This window comes from Podarcis gaigeae, assembly GCF_964106915.1.
Source record: "Podarcis gaigeae genome assembly, chromosome: 7".
Taxonomy (NCBI): domain Eukaryota; kingdom Metazoa; phylum Chordata; class Lepidosauria; order Squamata; family Lacertidae; genus Podarcis; species Podarcis gaigeae.
In genome coordinates this window covers 77,942,704-77,960,179 of record NC_139683.1, presented here as the reverse complement: position 1 = coordinate 77,960,179, position 17,476 = coordinate 77,942,704, and the positions used below count along the sequence as shown (strand labels likewise).

The window sequence follows — 17,476 nt, the reverse complement described above, 5'->3', positions numbered from 1 at the left end:
CCCTTCTTTTCTTTCCATGCTTCATTTTATATAGCATAAATCCCTGCATATTTTATATAAACTAAACTATTCAGTATTCCATTATTGCATCCATCAAAACTTATTGACACTTTTGAATTTATCTCAATGCAGCCAACGTTTTTAAGTGTACACAACCCCCCCCCCATGTATTCAATAAACATTTTCCAACCTTCTTTAAACGAATGTTCTTCTTGTTCTCTTATTCTCTACATTAGATCCGCAAGCTCCGCATATTCCATCAGTTTAAGTTGCCATTCTTCTTTGGTTGGGTTTTCCATTTTGGGGCTAACAAAACACGGGCTGCCATAGTGGCATACATAAATAACCTTTTTTGACACCTGAGAATTTCCATCTGAATTATTCTGAATGAAAAGGACTCTGTTTTTTGTTTTGTTTTTTGGAAAGGTGCTTTTAAACATTTTCTTCATTGAAAAATATGTTTAAAAGGTCCCACTTCTTACAGTGGACAAAGCTGATCTTCTTGAACATTACCCCCCTCTTCTTTTGGTCCCCCTCTCATATTCTACAGCTCCTGTGCCCATCAGCTGCTACCTGGGCTCCATAATCTCTGTCTCTTTGGGTAGTAAGTATCCGAAACCATGTGATAGCTGGGGTTTCTTACCTCTCTGTTCATCTTATCTTCGGACCCTGCTTCTCTGCTCACACACGGCTGGCCATTTCAGTCAGAGGTACACTGATAGCCGCTGTGCCCACATACTGCAGCTACCCACCTCAAGAAGAGATGGTGCCCATCTGCTCCTGCCCCCCTCAGTGAAAGAGAAAGAAGCACTGTGCCAGTAGTACTTCTACTGTCTAGGACAGTGTGAGAGAGACTGGGCACTGTGATGCTCCCCTGCCTGTAGGAAAAAGGCTAGCCATTGTGACCTCATTCTGATGCTCCCCTGCCCGTTGGAGGCTAGCCATTGTGACCTCATTCTGATGCTCCCCTGCCCGTAGGAAAGAGGCTAGTCATTGTGACCTCATTCTGATGCTCCCCAGCCTGTAGGAGAGAGGCTAGCCATTGTGACCTCATTCTGATGCTTCCCTGGCTGTAGGAGAGAGGCTAGCCATTGTGACCTCATTCTGATGCTCTCCTCCCTGTAGAGGAGAAACTGGCCATTGTGATTCAATTCTGGTGCCGCCTGCTGCTAGAAGAGAAACCGGCCATTGTGACTTCCAAGGTCACTGTGACCTTCTGTTGAGGCTGCTTTTGCGAACTTGTGCTGGCACATTTTGTCTGAAGGAAAGAAACTGGTGATTGTAACTTAATGATGATTTTCCTACCTAAAAAGCAGAGGCTGGGTGTTGTGACCTTTCGCTGATGCGCCCTGCCTGGAAGGGAGAGGCCTTGACATTATGTCTTCACACTAATGCACCTTACAGACTCGCATGGCTTTGTACGGATTCTGCCCACCTGAAAAAGAGAGAAACTGAGCAACATGCCCTCCCACAATGGCTGTTGGTCCACATTCTCAATTGGGTATGCAGCAGGTCTCTGACAGAGGGCCCAGCTCAGTCAAATTGGTCTCTGCTGTGACATAATTATTATCAAAGTGCTTGCTGAATAAGGCTTCTTAAGACTTAGAATCTCCTCTCGTGCCTGTAAAACAGCATTTTTTGTTGGCTGATGTGTAAATGGAAAGTGTCACTTCACAATTGCAAATATGCTCTTTATGTTTCCATGACTTTCTCAATGACAAAAATGATCTTCCCAATAATAATAATGTTGTCCACAATGTCAGTAAAAGCTGAATTTGCAATCCTCTTACGCCTAACTTTGGGTATGATGAGATCAGACAGCCATTTGCCAACCGTTGTCACCCTAAAGCTCTTTTAAAATAAACTTCAAAGAGGAGGTGTTGGTTCTGAGAAAGCAAATCACAGAGGTGGACGATGCATAGCTAATTTTCCCCCTGCTGCTGTTTCAAGTACAACTGAGTAATAGACCAGGTAATTCTGAAACTGTCTCCTTTTGATAACTCAGGTGTCATAATTTCTGGACATACATTAAAACCAGCTCAAAAGTTGACACGGTGTGTCTAGGTACGTCTGCTTTTGACAAGCTAAGCTGCACCTCGACCTGTCAAAGTAGCCACAAAGTCATTCTCTCTCTCTCTAAAACAAACTTTATTAGATTTCTGTCCAAAGAAAGACTGGTGAGGATGAAACAATTTTTGAAAAGAAAAATAAGGCTACCTTCCCCTTTTATAAACAGCTAGATATGAAGAATAAACTTTGCGTGCATGATGGATGTTGGGTACTGAAGAATCCAGGACATAGAAAGAAATCCATGGAGCCAACCTGGTGTTCCTACGAGTTGTGCATTCATACAGCCCCAAACTCGCTGCTACCCTGCCCCACCCCCATCCAGGTAAGCTGTAGTGACACCAGTGTCAGGAAGACAGCTCCACCCCACCCCACCCTTAACTTCTGCTTGGTCAGTTGGTCCAGTAGAAAGAGACAAAGCAGAGACAGAGCTTCTCAGAAAGGCTCCTAATTAGAGGGGTAGGAAAAGAAGCATCTAAGGACAGAATAAGAGAGATTTTGGATGTAAGTTGGAGAGAGGGTAGATGGACGGAAGGGGAAGAGAGGGAGATCTAGTGTATCAAAGGCAGCAGAGAGGTCAAGGAGAATGAGGGCCAAGCAACTGATTTAATGGAGGAAGACCTACCGGAAATGAGCTGCTGTGCTCCATAGGTGTCAGGGACCGTGCTGAGAAGAGCTGCACTGAGGAGGAATGGTGGGAGACTTCCCCTCCCCCTGCTCCTGAGCAGGATCCTGAATCTTCCCAGGAGCAGTGGGACTGTATAGATTTGGAACAGTGGTTTGCAGAGGGACATAGTTCAGAAGACAGAAGTTGGGAAGAACTGGGTGGTGAACAGCTAGAAGAAGAAGAACTGGGAGAGAGAGAGTTAGCAGACTCACTTTTGCTGGAAAGCGTCCATCTGCTCAGCCCAAGATCGAAGAGAGCAGATAAGGTGGCAGCACAGAAAGCACAGTGGTTGCATGATCAAGTTGAAAGATCAAGTTGAAAGAAGTGACGTGGGTGACAAGGGAGGAAGTGGGTGAAATCCTTAATTGGGAGCACCTTCATTCCTAGGAATGGTTTCTTTGTTCTCTTGCTGTGATCATTAAAATTTCTAAATGATAAGAGACTCCTTTCGCTTTGTTCTGTTTATCTACTGCCAAAGGGAGGGGGGTGGGAAGGAAGCTGAGTTCCTGAAGCCTGATTTTAGGCCCAAAACTCTGCCAAGTCTGTGGAGATTGAGTTTTTGCTAATAAAGAGTTAACTTCAACTGTGGACTGTGTGATTACTGATTGGCACGCTCTGTGACACCAATTAGCAGTGTCTCTCCAGGGTTTTGGACGATGGACATTTTCAGCCCTGCCGGGAGATGCTAGGGACCTTCTGCAAGCAAAGCACTCAGCCCTTGCCCAGTTTTGAGAAGACTCTCTGTCATCCAGACTTCTGGAAGGGAGGCACTGATGATCTGCCCCTGCAAAAGCGAGCTTTTCAAATGCTCTCTGTGTTTGGCTATTGTATTTGCAAAGAGCTATGCAGCCTCGTGAAATGGCCTCAATAGTTCACCTTAGCTGCAACGTGCATTTCCGAAACCAAAGCATATAACTAATTCAATAGGAAGCAAATGGGACTGAAGAAGTTTTAAGAAGCAAATTATATACTGTTACAAAAGATATATTCAGCCGCTTGGCCACAGAAGTCAATAAAGCTATGATGAATTATAGCAGCTGAAGGTCTAACCTGTATAGCTTTATGTACTTTAGCTGTGGTATTTGAAATATGCCCTTTACATACTTGGGGTTTATTGAAAAATACACAATAATTTTCATAACCGTGGCTTGTAATTCTTAGGATTTTCATGGGACTTCTTGTTCCAGGATTTTGTTTGAAATGTATTTATTTTTCATCCCTGAGGGTAATGCTGGGAAAGTTAAAAGAAAAACAAGGCACCATTTGGCAGATATTATTCTTCGGTGCTGCAAAGCTTTTTGGTGGGTAAAAAGCAATTAGAAAGTTGCACCTGAATTCAGTTTTTGCTACACACATTTGCTATACACATAATGAGCAACATGTAAAGAATAGGAATGTTTCTTCAACAATTAATTCTTAATTGCTGGTTCACACATGCATGGTCATCATATATTGATTCTAATATCAAAAAATGTCGTAAGTATGGCTGGTCTGTCACAGTTGGAACAGTCACAGCACCTGAAATCACCCCAAACTTTTCAACTGAGTCAATTCACACCTCCAACTGCAAGGCTGAAATTACACATGACCCAAGCTATAGAATCATGGAGGAGACTTTGGAAGCCACCCAGCCCAGTGTTGGATCTGCAAAGTAAGCCTTCCTCAACCTCATGCCCTACAGATCGTTTAGACTACAATTCCAGTCATCCCTACCCATAGGGATGCAATGATTCTTCAACATGAACTTCGTTGGTCATGTGGTGTGGATGCCTGATTATCGTCTTCCAAAGCAACTATTCTATTCCAAACTTGAAACTGGAAAGTGTATTGCTGATGGTCAACAAAAGAAGTTTAAAGACTCTCAGGGCAAATCTAAAGAAATGTAGTATAAACACCAACAACTGGGAAACACTGGCCTGCGAGCACTCCAATTGGAGAACAGCCTTTACCAAAGGTGCCATGGACTCGAACTCGAACTCAGGATGCAAGGGAGAAACGTGCTATGAGGAAGGCATGCTTGGCAAATCCACACCGTGATCAACCCCCGCCCGGAAACCTTTGTCCCCACTGTGGAAGGATGTGTGGATCCAGAATTGGCCTCCACAGTCACTTACGGACTCACTGTTAAAACTGTGTTCATGGAAGATAACCTCACTCGGCTATGAGCGATCACAAAAGAAGAGGAACCCATAGGCTATGCTGGCTAGGGCTTAAACACCTTCAATGGAGGAGAGCTTGCCACCTCCCAAGAGAGTCTGACTGTCCCTCCTTCTTCTCAAAAAGTTGTCCTGGGTTATGATTCATAGACACCAACTGAATGGGCCCATGTCCCAATAAAATATTTGGATGACCACCCCCCAATATTGAGAACAATCAGGGGGGCAGACGAGGCTGTGTGGGGAGCTGCATGTGGTGTGGCTTCAGTAGCTGTTGGCTCCTCTTTATCCTGAGGGAAAGTAAGGGGGAAGCAGCCCCAGGCTGTGGTAAGAAGAAGAGGAGGAGGCTAAGCGCCAGAAAGGAGGAGCCAGCAGCCATTGTAGCCATGCTCCTGTCACCTTTGGCTCCACCCCTTGGCTCCTCCCAGAATCCCATCATGCATGTGTCATTGCCCCCCCCCCATCTTCTGCTCAAGTTGCCACCTCTGCTATGAATGCCTTGCTGCACATTACGGTGCCTGAATCAGGGCCATGGTGTGTGCTGCTGTTGTTAAAGTGACCAGACTAGGCATTTTCAGCTTACCACCATCGCAACAACTTTTCGCTAAGAAAGAAGAATAAATCAGTTCTCAGGCTGGAGGGGAAGTGACCCTCTCACTATAGTCGTGACTATCCACCCATCACATTTTAGGACCTGAGAAATGCAAAAGACAGATTTGCAAAATACATTTCCTAGGGTTGCCATGTTTCAAAAAGTAAAAGTCAGGACACTCCAGAAGTTTTTTCCCCCCCGGAAAACCCAAAGAAATCGAAACATGATTTTTTTTATTGACTTGCCTAAGATCCAGGACAAAGCACCACATTTTGGAAATTCCCCCCAGACATCAATTACACCTTTGAAATCCCGGTAATGTCTTGGAAAATCCGGACGTATGGCAGCCCTATGTTTCCTACAGTGTTCAATGCTAAAGATACTCCGGAAAGGAAGAGACTGAATCCATTTGCAGCTTGATGAACTCTGTTGTCACCTTGTGGCAAGCTCTGCTTCAGCATGGAGAACTTCATCTTGACACGTCATCTAGGCACATTACATCTTGGAAGACGGGGAGGAAACCCCACCGTTTTATCAGCTTCATGCTGATATGGTTATTTAGCAGAGGTTTCAGACATATTTAAAATGATGCATTTACTGCCCTTGACATGGGATAAGTTGCGACTGCTTCGGAACCTGACGCAAGAAATGTTTAAAGAGAATGTCAGCAGTGGTTGGCAGGATACCATCAGCAGTCTTGCTAAAAGGTGAGCTGCAGAAGACTGATTTTTCAAATAGGGTTTACTTTTTTATTGGTTTTCACAATATTATAAACAAACAAACAAACAAACACACAAGACAAACATAACAAACATAAATCATACCCTTATTGAAAATTACAGTTATTAACTTTGTTAAGTGACTTCCTCGCTTTCCCTTGGTTGAATTTCATTGCATGTCCTTTTAACGGTTTTCCAAATACCAATTTTTATGAAATTTAACTTAAACATTAACATCCTTAAATCTTCACCTTATATCATTAAACATATTAATTCATCACTTAACATAAATAAAATCCTAAGCCTATTAAGTATCTGCAAGCTATTTCCGGTTAATTTAACTTAACAAATTTAACTAAATAATCATTAAATTTATTCCATTCTTCCTGATATTCCTCCTCCTTCTGGTCGCGGATTCTTCCGGTTAGGTTGGCTAGCTCCGAAAAATCCATCATTTTCATCTGCCATTCTTTCCAAATAGGGTTTACTTATTCATTAGGCTGATCAAATCAGGCTTTTCTAGAGCCGTCTAGTTAGTAAATGCAAAATGGCTAAGGGATACACATTTTAAGTTGCATAGTACTACCCTTCATTATGGGGGAAGGTGATGCCGCTTCCTCTCCCCCTGCATAACAATACCCTCACCAATGCCTAACCGCCAATGCCGAGGAAGTTGTGACGATTTGCTAAGAGGTAGGCGAAAAACCAAATGGCTGGTGCCAATCTGCCAAGTGGAAAAAAATCCTACCAGGCCCCTTGACGGCAACCAGCTGAAGTCCATAGCAATGTCAGAGGGCCAAACCTAAAGGGTGGGAAACCGGGGCAGCTGGAGCGAAGAAAGAGGGAAATCCTTGGCCGCGCCAGCACTAAATAGCGCGGGCGATGCCTCCCAGGCCAGCTGATTGGCTGGCAAAGGAGATGACGCATCTGAGGATTCCCCCAGTCTCGCAGGGGCTGTAAGTCAGCTCCCGCGCACGTGGGGAGGGCGTGAAGCCCGCAACCACACCTCCTCTCCAGCTCGGAAGTGGCTTTAACACGAACACCCGCCTTAAGATAAACAGAATGTGTTTGGTGAAAATTCCCAACTTTAAGTAGGAATGTTAAAATGCAGAACCGACAGCCAAAGTGGCTTTAAATAATTAACAGTGCAATGCTAAACATATTTACACAGAAGCAAGACCTAGTGCATTCAATCTGACTTCTTTCTGAGTAGACATGCAGAGAATTGTGTTGTAAATCACTTTTCTTTCTCAAACAAAAGAGAGAACTTTGCCTGGAAAATGGGTATTCATTCCCAATCGAGCTAATGATGTAGTTGAGAAAGGGTGTTCCATTAACAGCTTCCCGGCAGACCAATCTTTCTCTGTCTCTCTCACTTTCAATAACACAATTTTTTGTTGAATAATTCTTAGGACTGCTTAGAAGTAATTGTGGTGGATGAATGAACACACTAAATGGAAACTGCATCACTTGTACGCAATGATTCAAGCTATCCTAGAATGGGTGCATCTTAAGAAGAGCTGCAGGGAAATGCTTGCGTGATAAGAGTGAATAGCAAAGGTAATAACATGATGAAATGCTGTACCTTGGAGGGGAATTATTCAATTTAAGCCTTTACATAGAATATTCCGGGTGCCCGTCTGAATGACATAAGCTGTGCTGCCTTGTGTTATCAGGAGATAATGCGGTTGTGACAATTTGCTCAGTGGCAAGAATCCATTGCCTGGTTCCCACAGGCAAAATGGCGTGCCGAGATGATCTCCCAGTGTTTAGGAAAGCAACGTGTACAGAATTAACTTTGGCTCTTGGGTTTCTGAAGATGGAAGAGTAAACTGCAAGTGCTTGACGGAGCACTGTCTAGACCTGAGTTTTTACCGGCAGTGTTATTAGCTGACATTCAGGCATATTCCTGAAAATAATTGTTCTGCCATAAAAGCCAGCTTCCTTTTTTTTTAATCCCTCAATGGCTGCTTAAAATACCTAGAATTAAAAATGTAATAGCTGACCAGATTCTCCTTCTTCAGGTTGTCAGACTAATAATACTGCCAATAATAGCTCGGGTTTATATTTCAGAAATTGAAACCCTAACTTTACTACTCCAGGTGCTTGCTCCCAAAGTCGTCCCTAACAATCCCATCCAAAATGAAGAAGAAGAAGAGTTTGGATTTGATATCCCACTTTATCACTACCCGAAGGAGTCTCAAAGCGGCTAACATTCTCCTTTCCCTTCCTCCTCCACTGTGAGGTGAGTTGGGCTGAGAGACTTCAGAGAAGTGTGACTAGCCCAAGGTCACCCAGCAGCTGCATGTGGAGGAGCAGGGAATCGAACCCAGTTCAGCAGATTACAAATCCACTGCTCTTAACCACTACACCACACAGGCTCCAGTGATGATCAGTGAGTTTGTATTCTCCATATACTGAAACCCAAAGACAAGATACAGTGGTACCTTGGGTTACAGATGCTGCAGGTTAAAGACGCTTCAGGTTACAGACTCCGCTAACCCAGAAGTAGTACCTCGGATTAAGAACTTTGCTTCAGGATGAGAACAGAAATTGCACGGCGGCGGCAGCAGGAGGCCCCATTAGCTAAAGTGGTACCTCAGGTTAAGAACAGTTTCAGGTTAAGAACGGACCTCCGGAACGAATTAAGTTCTTAACCCAAGGTACCACTGTATATCCATTCTCATCCAGTTAAGTACAGTACATGTGCACCATTGGTCAAATAATCAGTGATAATGATGCTCAGCAATTTCGAGGAGGAAGGCGTAGGTCCATTGTCAAACAGTTACATAATGCTATGACATATCATATAAATTAATTCGTGCAGCCCAGCCCTTAATGACTCAACATGTTATAAATATTTTTGCAATGCCGGATATAACATTGCTACATGGACAGCCCAGCTGCCTAGACAACCACTTTAAATGCGTCACAAGGGAATGCTGTTCTATTGAGATATCGTTCTCAGATGCTCTTCAAGCTGTGGCTCATCCAGCACTTGTCCTATCTTGGGATATGCTGAAGCCTAATGAATTAATTAAAGACTGGGATAAAGTAGGATGACAAATGGAGCCAGTGAACCACAATCTCTCACTCATGGAGGAATGATCTTTGCTTGCCCTGAGTTTGGCAAGAGATGTGTGGAGGAACCGTTTTTCCAACCCCTCCAACAAACATATCTTTCTAACATGCTTAGCATTTAACTTAGTAGAGCATTGTGGAATTTTTAAAGGGCTTCTAGAAAGACTGGGGGCTCATTCATTCATTCATATTATTTAGCGTAGCTGAAACTATTCTTTAGCAAACACTTTTGGCAATTCTGAAGACTGGCTTTTTGTTTCAATGGGTTTGCCTGTTTCTTTGGATCCTCCTTTACTGTCACTTGGCCAAATTGATGTCATCTGATAGGCTGAACAGTTTATGACCCTTGATTGGGTGAGAGCCCCCGTGTGACTAATTTAGGGAGGAGAAGCAGAGGGCAATATACAAGCCGTATTGGCTGTGGCTTTTGCACACACACACACACACACACACACACACAAAATAGATTTGGAACTGCTTAGTTAAATGTTTCCACTTCCGCCTTTCTTTATCACACAGTTGGGATTTCAAATGAATGTTGTGAGCATATCTGACAGTTTTAAGAACATTCTAGATGGAATAATTCTAAGGAGTGTGCAATTCACTTGTTTTTCATATATTGTGAATAAAGTATCATATACTTTCTATCTATCTATATCTATCTATCATCTATCTATCTATCTATCTATCTATCTATCTATCTATCTATCTATCATCTATCTATCTATCATCTATCTATCTATCTATCTATCTATCTATCTATCTATCTATATCTATATCTATCTATCTATCTATCTATCTATCTATCTATCTATCTATCTATCATCTATCTATCTATCATCTCTCTCTCTCTCTCTCTCTCTATATATATATATATCATCTATCTTTCTATCATCTATCTCTATCTATCTATTTATCTATCTATCTATCTATCTATCTATCTATCTATCTATCTATCATCTATCTATATCTCTCTCTCTCTATCTATCTATCTATCATCTATCTATCAATCATCTATCTATCTATCTATCATCTCTCTCTCTCTCTCTCTCTCTCTCTCTCATCTATCTATCATCTATCTATATCTATATCTATTTATCTATCATCTATCTATCTATCTATCTATCTATCTATCTATCTATCTATCATCTATCTATCTATCATCATCCTCTAGGGCTACTTGTGTGAAGTAGCTTTTGTACACATCTGCCTTATCTGAGAGCTGGTTCTCCATGAAACTGGAGAACTGCAAGCACAGTTGTTCTTAGCAGGATAATGATGATTTATTCGATTTGTGCATCGCCTACACAGAAGCCTCTAGGCGACATACAAATAAGAAATATGATTTAAAATACACAAATACAATTACATCTTATATAAAAACATCAATGACCCACCCATCCATTACACAAAACAATAGATGGGGGGGGGATGCTTCCCAGTACTAGAAACAACAATAGCAACCACGATAAAACTGTCATTGAGAGGGAGATGTTAGCTGTAAACCCTAAAATCCCCTGTGAAAACTGAAAATTACTAACACACACACACACACACACACACACACACACACACATTCTTGTATGGGGGGTGGGGGCTGTCTCTGCATAACACTGAAGGGATTGTACAGAAGATATCAAGTAAATTTCCCTGGGGGAGAGTGTTGCATAGGCAGGGAGTCACCCCTTTTTCTTGTTGACACATTTCACATTTGTGACAGAGGAGGCACTGTGAGAAGGGCTCTGTAGATGATCTTAAGGCCTGAGTAGTCAAGTAATACTTACAATGAATTATGTATTTTATGGATTGTTTAATAAATTTAAAGAGTAACCTGCCCTGGGGTCATAAAATACAAATGGTGGAATTTAAGCATAATAATAATAATAATAATAATAATAATAATAATAATAATAATAATAAAAACAACAATTGATTTTCATTCAGGTAAGGTAAAGGGACCCCTGACCATTAGGTCCAGTTATGACCGACTCTGGGGTTGCGGTGCTCATCTCGCTTTATTGGCCGAGGGAACCAGGCTACAGCTTCTGGGTCATGTGGCCAGCATGACTAAGCTGCTTCTGGTGAACCAGAGCAGCGCACGGAAACACCGTTTACCTTCCCGCTGGAGCGGTAGCTATTTATCTACTTGCACTTTGATGTGCTTTCGAACTGCTAGGTTGGCAGGAGCAGGGACCGAGCAACAGGAGCTCACCCTGTCACAGGGAATTGAACCGCCAACCTTCTGATTGGCAAGTCCTAGGCTCTATGGTTTAACCCACAGTACCCCCTGCGTACTGGGGTCCAAATCTTATAATGTTTTATAGGTTAAAGACAACACTTTGCATTGGGCCTGAAAACAAACTGGCAGCCAGCGAAAACACCTGCCATAATATGTTCAAAATGCAGGGCCCCATGAGTAAACATGCTGCCATTTGGAGCGGCCTGGTGGACTTAATTCAGCTAATACATTGGAGGTTGCCCATCCTTGCACTGTAGAATGCATTGACTCTCCATAGTGACTTTAGATATCTAAATGGGAATCAATGCTAGAATCCAAAACCCTCAGCCTCCCATGCCAAGATATGCTGGCAAATTAAAATAGCTGAACGGAAATGGATGGACCTAAGAGTTATTGGTCTGTTTAATATGCTCATCTCTCTAATGACCTCAACAAATATAATGGATCTAGGATCTGATATGTTTTCCCTGCTTGTCTCTTTAGATTTAATAGTCAGTTGATCAGGAGAAGAATAGGGAGAATGCACGATGAAAGTCAATCAAAGCTAATCAAACAGCCTTTAAAAAATCTATTCAATTTCTTCTTTTGAAACTTCCTAGCTGCTGCTGCTGCTGCCAAGGGAGCAGAACATAGCCAAGACATCATAAACACGGCATTATTCACATCCATCTCATGAAGACCTAGCCAACTCCTGTTGCAACCAGGAGCTGAATGGGTGTTCTGCTTGAGCGGTAGGACTGCCAGCTCAGAATCATCACACACGGGGGGCCACTAGGGGGCGCATTGGAAGATGGCCGACAATACCATCTCTCCGACCCACACGGGGTAATTAAGAGGCTGTTATGGGAGTAGGCAGCCTCCCTTGTTGCCCCAAGGAAATGGGGAACACTCCCCTTGCCTGCTGTGCCCATAAATCACCCCCTAATTCAAAAGAAGGGGGTAAGGGCCCTAGGCAGAATGCCCCCATGTGGACCTCGGCTCTCCTGGACACTCTCTCTGATCGCGCACTAGTTGCAGCAATTTGGAATAATTAATTACAAAAGAAGCAAATGCACATATTTCAAGTGAAGAAGGGGAGGTGAAGTCTGCTAATTTAAGTGACCTCTGCGAAAGAAGACGACGGGCTGGAGAAACAGGAATATTTTACGGGGTATGTTGACAACGGGGCTGAATGGGGGGGGGAACCTTTTTTACTTTCCTTCTATGTGATTTACAAGAACCCCTCCTCCTTAGAACCGTCGGTTGAACTGACCCAAGAAGGATGATTAAGGTCTGTGTGGAGATAAACTTTAACCAAAAGTATGCTTTATGGAGACCGAGAAGCAATAAGAGCTTTTGGGAATGGCGCAGCAATTAATTCGGAGTCACCATCTTGTCAAAGGATTTATAGCCGGGAAGAAGAACGGATTTGTTTTCAGACTGCATTCCTAGTGAATCTCCTCAGAGGTTTTGAGAAAGGAGGCAGATTGGTGAAGATTAATGACGCTAAGATTGTTTTGATGTATGGAAGTGATGTTATATGGAAAACGTCTGGATATGATTACTGGATAAAAAAAATAATATCCACGCAGGATTACAAACTGTTCTAACCAGCTTGCGGAGACTATCAGAGGTCACAAAGAGAAAGGAAAAATATATGAAAATAACAACAAGAGATGTGGAAAAATAATAAGAAAGGACTGGATAGTACTGTGAACATCATAAGGTTAGATTTGTGGACATTAAAACAGCAGTAAGAAGCAAGAAGTTGATTGGATCCCTTCGGAACTTGAAATATGGGTACCCCCAACAAAAATTTAAAATTCGGCTGTGTAATTTGGAATTTATGTAATTTGGTTTGATTTGATGTGATTGGTCGGTTAATAAAAAATTATTCTTAAACAGAATCATCACACACTTTGTGGGTCTGCTTAACATGTTATAAATTTTCTTTGTGGAAAGTGCTGCTGTGTAGCACCTGTCAAATGTATGAAGAAGTGCTTATCAGATACCAGGATGACACTGGCTACTATAATGGAAAAGGCTCTACACCATGCTCCCTGTGATCTAATCACAATAAACAGCATAATGTAGAACAAGGCTCCTCCAAATCATTTTATCATGGAGACTCAACTCCAGGCCCTATGAGATAGTACTCCTTATCCAAACCATTTCAATATAGTCTGTGGTACAGAGCGGTCACTGAAATTTCCTTGGATGGTAGGCAGCCTGCACTGGGGGAAGTGAGACCCACATTCATGTCAGCGGTTTGGTCCTATCTTCCAGTGGTTATTATGTTCCTATAGGGTAGCGCTGTGGTCTAAACCGCTGAGTCTCTTGGCCTTTTTGATCAGAAAGTTGGCGGTTCAAATCCCTGCGATGGGGTGAGCTCCCGTTGCTCTGTCCCAGCTACTGCCAACCTAGCAGTTTGAAAGCATACCAACGCAAGTAGATAAATAGGTAAACGGTGTTTCCATGCACTCTGGCACTCATCACAGTGTCCCGTTGCACTGGAAGTGGTTTTGTCATGCTGGCCCCATGACCCATAAAAGCTGTCGGCAGACAAACGCTGGATCCCTTGGACTGAAAGCAGAGATGAGCACCACACCCCATAGTCAAATTTGACTGGACTTAACTGTCCAGGATCCTTTAGCTCTACCTATAATGTCCCTATCTGCTCAACAGATTGGTTCCAGAACAGCGTGGTACCCATGGCAATTGTGTTCTGAGATGAAGCTGAGCTGAAGAAGTTTAGATAATGACCAACAGTCTGAGGCATGTTGGGTAGACCTTACTCCACTAACCAACCCCTATTGTTGACCAGCTGAGGAAGGGGATGCTTGGTGCGATGATCTTGGAGCCTGTCAGGACAAACACCTAGGGCTTCCTTTATGAGAAAATGGTTTTGCCTCCCTTCACAATAACTTGGATGAAGGAGGCACAAGATTTTGTTTGGCTTGGCACATGTTGTCTTTGTTATATTTTCATAAATATGTCATTTTACCATAGCCATGTACAGAGTCTTTATCCTGGGTATGGGGCAAATTGAAGCTACCGAGCCACAATTTTGATGGTTAAAAATGAATAAAGAAAAAGGGTGTATTATGTTCTGTTTCAAAGGGGCCAAGTACTGGTGCCGGGAGGAACTTTGTGATAGCTGCCTGGAAAGACAGACCATATAGAAAAGTAAAAGAAAATGATCCAAGAAACTCATGTGTGACTTAGGGGTGGCATCAACAAGGCAGGTTGTGCCATCTTTTTTAAATGGTGGTTTAACCAAGCAGCTATCCTGAACTATTATATGTAATTGGAGTCTCACCATTTGGGATTAGGATTGCAGCAAGCACAGTAATTTCTCAAATGAATCTCTCTCTCTATATATTTTTCAAAAAATCGATGGCATAAATAATGGGGGGACGTATTGGCTTCACATAAGCATATGTTACTGAGCACAAAAGCTTTAATCAGGAAATGATGGATAACCATATTTAAGCAGAGTATTAGCCTAATGACGTATGAAAGTGTAGTGTAGTTAAGTTATATTCAAATTTATTATTTTAAAAGTCCTTGCTTTTTCAAGTCACGATCACTTCATCCTTGTCCCCATGGATTAGTTCTCACTGTTAATCTAGCATTTGGCTTGCTCCATTTGAGTCTGCAGGTGGGAGATGACATATTTGAATCTGAGTCACCAAATGCAGGCTGAAGTGGTTCAGTCATATAACCATAAAACTAGGCATATAGGAGTTAGTAATCTGGTTTGGATGTCTTCCATTAGATGTATAGATTCTGAATCATTAGTCTTATCCACAAGCACTGATATTTTCTGTTTTATATGAAATAACCTTAGTTCTGAACTTTGAGTTAGCATTTTATCAAGATTCGCATGAGCTATTTAAAGATATTAATAACACCCAGTTTACTATACAGTAGTACCTCGGGTTAAGAACTTAATTCGTTCTGGAGGTCTGTTCTTAACCTGAAACTGTTCTTAACCTGAGGTTCTGCTTTAGCTAATGGGGCCTCCCGCTGCCGCATGATTTCTATTCTCATCCTGAAGCAAAGTTCTTAACCCGAGGTACTATTTCTGGGTTAGCGGAGTCTGTAACCTAAAGCGTCTGTAACATGAAGCATCTGTAACCCAAGGTACCACTGTAATGGTAAACCCTTATAGCTTGTTCCCAAACTGAAGATAATGCCAATTATAGAAATCAGAGTGTATTTTGTCTTGATCCAAGTGAAGTATGACCCATTTAAGAGTAGAAGTATCTACATAATTTGCATATCAAAACTGTGCTAAGTATTCTTCAGTTTAAACGCTGGGCAGAAACTAGCAATTTCAATGGGGTGATACACTGTCCCCTATAACTAAGATTGTGTGAATTTTGCACAATTTCTTTTTCTCTCTCTTTCAGGTCAGCTTGTTTCTTCTCTCTTCCTGGATTAGTCATATGGGTCAAAGATCATCCAGTGGACATGATGACATCACAGCACCATTGGGTAGTGGGAGGTTGGCTGCAGAACATTTTGCTTCAGATGACTCAAGGAAATTGTTCATAAAAGCTGTTCATAAAATACAATTCCATAAAAGCTGTTCTTAAAATATGACCCCAAAGGTTTTCCTAACTGCTGATTTTTGAAAATATTAAATAGAACAGACACAATATTTTCTTCCAGTAGGGTCTGTAAGACAGGAGTGTGACCCTCTAATGATGATGAACTACCATAATCCCTGACCATTAGCTGGTATTTATGGTAAGGTAAAGGTAAAGGGACCCCTGACCATTAGGTCCAGTCGTGACTGACTCTGGGGTTGCAGTGCTCATCTCGCTTTATTGGCCGAGGGAGCCGGCATACAGCTTCCGGGTCATGTGGCCAGCATGACTAAGCCGCTTCTGGCAAACCAGAGCAGCGCACGGAAATGCTGTTTACCTTCCCGGCGGAGCGGTGCCTATTTATCTACTTACACTTTGACGTGCTTTTGAACTGCTAGGTTGGCAGGAGCAGGGACTGAACAATGGGAGCTCACTTGGTCGCGGGGATTCGAACCGCCAACCTTTTGATTGGCAAGTGCTAGGCTCTGTGGTTTAACCCACAGCACCACCCACATCCTGGTGTTTATGGTAGGAGGGGTCTAATAACTTCTGAAGAGCCACATGTTCTCTACCCTGCTCTAAGAGAATTGCGTGCCAAGGCCCCAAGCCAGTCCTCCATAAGAAATAAATTCACACTGACACAGAATTTTGGTTTAGGCTTAATGGGCAAAATTTAGGCCACAACTTTATTGTGAGTGGTATTGGCTTAGGCATTGGCAATAGACTATATCTGACTCCTGCCTACCTTGCAGGGAGTCATGAAAGGGTAAACCACTAAAAGAGGTTGCCACATTGGGGAAACCCACCTGCAGCTCTCCTCGGTGTTCCCAGAGGCCAGGCATGGCCCTAGCCCCTCAAGACTTCAGACAGGATTCAGGCCCCAGATTCCTTTAACAGAATACCCTTGGACATGGAAGGGCAGGCAATGACCTCCCCTCCCCCACAATGTCTAAGTGCCAAACCTTACAAAGTTGTGACGATTGCTAAGAGGTAGGCGAAAACCCAGTGGCCAATACCTATGATGGCCTGGGAATCGGATTCAGAGGCTGAACCTGAGGAATCCCAGCCTGCACAGGATTCCCCGCCTCCAGAACCAGCTGGACCGGGGCTGGGGCATGAGCCTGAAGGGTCCTCACCTGTGCTGGATCCTCAGGTGCAGGCACCAGCTGAGTCTGCTCTGGCTCCTGAGGGGATGGAAGACCCATTGCCTGCAGGTGCTCCACTCTCAGCCCCATCAGAGGAAGCTGAGGTTGCCTCTGGGTCTGGCAACCCTCCAGCCTCTCCTGAACTGCAGAGGCTCAGGGCAGAGAGGTAGAGGGAACTAAGTTCCCACAGGAGGAGTGCTCGCCTCCAGGCCAGGAGAGGCGAGTCACCTGTGGAC

At 43.1% G+C, this 17,476-nt stretch overlaps 1 long non-coding RNA gene across 1 annotated transcript; it reads left to right on the top strand.

Annotated features, from left to right (window-relative positions):
* The first annotated feature begins 1,233 nt into the window (after positions 1-1,233).
* LOC310848455 lies at positions 1,234-16,080 on the top strand. Its single transcript, XR_014566414.1, has 3 exons — positions 1,234-2,392; positions 7,614-7,761; positions 15,916-16,080. It is a non-coding gene; the product is annotated as an uncharacterized lncRNA (long non-coding RNA).
* The last annotated feature ends 1,396 nt before the right edge of the window (positions 16,081-17,476 follow it).